The sequence below is a fragment of the Mus musculus genome, chromosome 5 (assembly GCF_000001635.26).
Source record: "Mus musculus strain C57BL/6J chromosome 5, GRCm38.p6 C57BL/6J".
Taxonomy (NCBI): domain Eukaryota; kingdom Metazoa; phylum Chordata; class Mammalia; order Rodentia; family Muridae; genus Mus; species Mus musculus.
This window is the reverse complement of record NC_000071.6, coordinates 114,890,757-114,896,850: the sequence shown is the minus strand read 5'-3', so window position 1 is coordinate 114,896,850 and position 6,094 is coordinate 114,890,757.

Genomic DNA, 6,094 nt, shown 5'->3' with positions numbered 1-6,094 from the left:
CAACTTTTGCCACAGTCACCACAAATAGTAACTTTCATATCACACTACCCAGGAAACACATCTATATATCCTGTCTTGGTTAGGGTTCCTATCTCTGCTATAAATACCATGTCCTGGGGAAGAATTTTGTTTGTTTGTTTGTTTTGGTTTGGTTTTGTTTTTGTTTTTTGAGACAGGGTTTCTCTGTGTAACCCTGGCTGTCCTGGAACTCACTCTCTAGATCAGGCTGGCCTGGAACTCAGAAATCCACCTGCCTCTGCCTCTCAAGTGCTGGGATCAAAGGCGTGTGCCACCACCGCCCAGCGGAGGAAAGGTTTTTTTTGTGGCATCTTCGAGATTGCCTACCATGCAGGGAAGTCAGGGCAGGAACTCAAGAACAGAGGCGGTGGATGAGTGTGTGCTGCTTATTGGTTTGCTCCTTATGGCTTGCTCAGTCTGCTTTTTCATACACCCCAGGACTGCCCCCCCAGGGTTGGCATGACCCAGAATGGACGGGGGGGGGGGGGGGGGGGGAAGGGGGCGGGACCCTCCCCCATCAATCACTAATTTAGCAAATGCCTCACAGGCTTGCCTAAAGGCCAGTTTTTGTTTTGTTTTGTTTTGTTTTGTTTTTCCCGAGACAGGGTTTCTCTATGTAGCCCTGGCTGTCCTGGAACTCACTCTGTAGACCAGGCTGGCCTCGAACTTAGAAATCTGCCTGCCTCTGCCTCCCAAGTGCTGGGATCAAAGGTGTGCGCCACCACTGCCCGGCTAAAGGCCAGTTTTATGGAAGTATTTTCTCAGTTGAGATTCTCTCTTCTCAGAAGAAGGAAGCTTGGATTGAGGTTTGAGGTGCTTGCTTGACACAGATGCTAGTAAGGATTTACTAGTAAGCTTGCTTACAAAATAACCAAGTAACGTGTTAACTCTCCTGTCCACCTGTGTAAAGGTGGATGGCCATTGGGGTCAAGGAGACCATGTCAACAAGGGGTCACTGAGTTGAAACAGAGCCCCAGAAACATTGAGGAAGGAGTCCTGTGCTTGTGGGTCCCGGGTGCCATGCCTCAGGTGTCAGATGACGTTGTAAGTAGTCTGGTGGAAACTGAAGATAGTCTAAACATATACTTTGTGTCTCTTAACCCATCAGACTACTATAATTGAAATGATGGGTCCCAAAGAAATGGTAATTTCCCCAAAAATCTCATGCTGGGAGAGGAAAGGGGGGCAGCCAGAGGGAAATCTTGTCTCCTAAAAACAGATTTCACACAAGTCTAACATCTTGTCAGAGTGCCTTCAGGATAAGACGAAGCCCAGGCAAGGAGGGGGTCGATGGTGAACCGGGACCACAGCTTGAAGGGGATGCTGTCTGTTATTCAGACTTTAATCTCACCTCAGGACCCCAGAGATGGCCTTTGGGGGGAGGGGTCTAGGTCTGCTTGATCTCTTGGTCCTTAACAAGGTCGCCACACTGAGTACATCTCCCTTTTCTGATTTCCATTACAATTTTTTTTAAAGGTTTATTTCTCTTTTAAAAATGTGAGGGCCGGGCGTGGTGGCGCACGCCTTTAATCCCAGCACTTGGGAGGCAGAGGCAGGAGGATTTCTGAGTTCGAGGCCAGCCTGGTCTACAAAGTGAGTTCCAGGACAGCCGGGGCTACACAGAGAAACCCTGTCTTGAAAAGCCAAAAAAAAAAATGTGAGCAGGTTGCCTGCCTGCATGTCTGTGCACCATGTTCATGTCTGGTGCTGAAAGACCCTCGAGGGGAGACCCTCACTCAGACACTCAAGTCCCGGGACAGCCGCGTACCCAAGAAGACACTGAGACCATACATAAAATGTAGAAGGCAAGATTTAATAAAGCAGCGACATGAAAGCACACAGACCAGAGCTCTGGGGTCGAAATAAAGCAGCAACATGAAAGCACAGAGACCAGAGCTCTGGGGTCGAAATTCATACACCTTTGCACAGGGTAGAGGAGTCTCGACGGTCAGCAAAAATTTTTTACAGGCTTATATAGTAAAACTCAAAGGGGGAGAACTGGGCAGGGAAAGTACAAGTTTACATCACTAGGGAGTTCTGCCAAAGGAATCTACGTAACTAAGGAGTCATGTCCTATCAAGGAACCTACGTAACTAAGGAGTACCTGGTTCATTTTGAGGTTGTTCCAGGAGGCCTTTATCTCAAAAATGTTCTTGGAACAGTTTTTAGTTGGGAGGGTTCGAACTTTAGGGTGAGGAGTTTTGGGGTGAAAAGTTTAGGAGTGTTACAATCTCTAGATGGGAGGGGGTGGGCTCCGAGGTAAAAAATTCATGTTTTCACAAGAGGCCAGTAATTTTCTATTCTTCATTCCCCACTTCTTCTTGTAAGTAATTCTAATCTTAGAATTTCAGAAGTCTATATCTCTATGTGGAGAATACTGCATTTACTCTATCTTTAACATGGGAACAGAAACAGAATAAGGTACGTAGATCAGATCTTTGGCTGGAACTGGTAAGATGTCCTTGGGGTACCCAGCTCGTTCACTGTAGCCAGTTGTGACCAGACTTCTTTCTGCACCACCTGTAAGCCTTTTAACTTAGTATACAGATCATTATTATAACAACATAGGTTTAAACACATCATTTAAGACAGTGATGGGCACAGGAGCCCCATAAAGGATCTCAAAAAGAGTAAAACTGAATCAAGAGGGAGTATTCTCAGTTTTAAATAGGGCAAGGGGAAGGGGCACCAAGTAAGTCTGTGCCAGTCTCTAGGATTAATTTTGTCAAGGTCTCTTTAGAGTTTTATTTATTCTTTTTTATCTTTCCTGAGCTCTGAGGTCTGTACACACAATGGAATTTTCATTTGACCTCTAAATACTTGGCCACACCCTGACTTACCTGGGCAACAAAGGCAGGACCATTATCTGACAGTATTGCTTTTGGCACTCCGAACCTTGGAAAATTTTTAATAATCTTCTTGATGACTATCTGAGTAGTCTCAGTTTTTTACAAGGAAAAGCTTTTATCTATCTTGAGAACGTTCACAAAAACCAGAAGGTATTCATACACATATTTTTTCAGTAAAGTCTATTTTTCAGTAGATGTCAGGTCTGTCTTCTCATGAGAGGACTAGTTTTTCTTTTTTCAGTTTTTACTATTTTATACAGGGTTTCTTTTACCAGTCTTAATTTGTCTATAACTTGATAGTCTTCAGACTGTCAGGATCATTGCTCTTTAGGATGCCTGGGCGGTTAGATTTGCCATCTGATTTCTTTTAGCCACAGCATCTTAGGTCTTTCTCTGCAGATGTCAACAGCTCTCTTGGTCTGTATATATAGAGCTTGTATTAAAGCCACAAGTTTAGCTTTTTGGGCTGAGGTCCCTTTAGGGAGGCTGCTGGCCTAGATCACTTGCTTTCTGTCCACCACTGCACTGCTGTCCCCGCCTTCCGCTTACCCTCAACCTCCAGGCTACTGCCATCCGTGTACCAGCTCAAACTCTCAGGCCAAGGCTGATCTGATCCTTCAGATCATTTCGAGTATGAGTTCCTTCTGCCAGAATGTCAGCACAATGATGAGTAGGTGAAGTCTCAGGCAGTAGTGAGATCGAGGATAGCAGGGGGAGCGAAGGTCACTCGTTCAGTCAAAGCTCTGACAATGTGTCCATCGGTCAGGGGAACAGTTGGATAATGCTTTTAAGAGCGTTAGTCAGCCATCGGTCATGGGGGCTGAACCACACTTTCTAGGACATGTGCCAAGTTTTGTCTCAGAGTCAATTTATCTGCGTCCTTGACCAGAAGCCACTATGTGCAGACAAGCAGGCCATCTTACAGCCACCAGGTCTAATTTCTTACAAGTATGCCACAGGTCTTTTTCAGGGTCCCAATCTCTGAGTAAGAACTTCTTTGGCAATACCTTTGTTCTCAGTCACATCTAGGAGTCCCAAAGTTGGGGACAACATTAGGGCAGTCTCAAGAGCATCCAAGGCCATCTAAGATTGTTACGAAGAGCTGTTTATCTCTTTAACTCAGCAAAACCTGGAATCCACAATCTGCAAAAGCCCGCAGTGCCCAGGAACTTTTTAGCTTGTTTTGCACTGGTCGGTGGAGGAGTATGAAACACAGTCTCTTTTTTAGCTGCTTCAACAGGTAGGCCACCGGACTCTTTTAAGGACTCAGCTTCTGTATTAGCACCCCTTTTGTTATCTCTTAAACACATTGATCTTCAGCCAAAAGCTTTCTTTTGTTGCCAGGTACTATCTAAGTTTTCTAATTTTCCTGACTTTTGTGGCCAGCATTTCATTTTTCTTATCTTTTTGTCTCACAGCACAGCTCTGATTCTGACTCTGGTCTCTGTCTTTGTCTTAACTTCCTGTTACCTTGGTCAGATTGTTGGGACACTTTTTAGTCCCACAGAGACGAGACCCCCATCAGAGCCTGGCAGTTAGACTCACAGGTGCTCCTTACCTTGGACAGAAGCCCCAAGTGGGCGGATGCCTCCCTCACTGGAACTTGGAACAGACTCACTGCCAGCAACTCAGGGTGGTGCCACCTTCTGAGAAGAGGGAACTTTAGAGCAGAGACGGGAGTGCAGCTCTCACAGCTGGCTGCAACCGGCACTTATCTTAAAGTGAAAGCAGTTTTTCTGTTAACAAGAGACGGGATGGGAGGGACAGGGGAATGAGAAGCTGCCTGGGAACCTGCAGCGCTCTTGGCCGGCTACTCGAACAGCCTCCTCTTCTTTTTGCTTCAGCAGCCACAACATTCAGGCCACTGACTTCTCAGGGACCACTCCTCATTTGCTCCGGATTTTTGAACTCATTTTCCCCCTAGGCTCCAGGTCCATGGACGGGACCACTGTGACCCGCTGGCTGCTCTCTGGAGTTGGAGTGGGAGGCAGGGCAGCTGTTGATCTGAAAGGAAGTGGTCAGCATAGGGATCTGACAGGATTTTTAGGCTTATTTCAGAAGGCATAACTTAAAAACAGTCGTCAGTCATCAGTCCAAGTCCGAACACAAAGAGACAAAAAAGACACACACAGAAACCGTTTTTCAGGCAACCACTATAGAATCACAGTACCACAGAAATGACAAACACAAGCAAGACCAATACAGGGCATCTTACATGCGATTTCCAGAGAAGCTTACTGTCACTATGACCAACCCAAATGGACCTGTCTCCATGGGAAGGCCCCAGAACCTGAGACCGGCCTAAAACCAAACCAAGATAATCAGTCAACTCCTTGGGACCAAGACCAGACCTGAAACCAGACAAACCAAAAACAAAACAGAATCAGAAGGTGGTCCAATGGAGGACACACAAGTGAACAAGACACACAGACACACAGACATACAGACAGGGAGGGATCTCACTTTACCTCTGACGTACAGTGTCTGTGTCTCATGACAAAAACCACAAACAAAAACAAGATAGCAACAGAGAAAAAGAAGACACCAGTATCTCTAAGCACACTCGTCCACGCCTGGACTTGTACAACCAGCCAAGCCAAACGCTATTTCCTGACGGGGTCGGATTCCACATCGACTCCCTTCCTCCTGAAAAACAATTTGCCTGACGGCGGCGATTAGTGACAAGTCAAAAGCACCCTTAGGTGGCCAGCCTACTCCAAACGTTGGCCACTCGGAGGCGCAAAAGGTCTGCCACTGACCCTTTCTGACCTCCACCGACTGGTTGTGGGCTCTGACCCGCACCTCCTTCCAATGCTCTAGAGTCAGAGAAAGGGGAGTGAACACAGATTGTCCCATTTTTAGAAAAACAGTAGTCACAACAAGAGCGGACACGAGACTAAGACAAAAAAGAAACCAGAAGAATCAGATGGCCTCTCCAAGGCCGGCCGATAGAGACCCTCTGCACGAGGTGGGACTCGAACCCACGATCCCGTGACCAGACGCGAGGTGGGACTCGAACCCACGGTCTCGCAACAAGGTGCGAGGTGGGACTCAAACCCACGATCTCGCAACAAAACGCGAGGTGGGACTCGAACCCACGATCTCGCAACTGGGCACAAGGTGGGACTCTAACCCACGATCTCGCAACCCCAAATGGTCTCTTGGCCTTCAAAGGGGTCCACCAGGCGTCCCTGATCCTCCCCTGTTCCTCCTGGGACGTCTCCCAG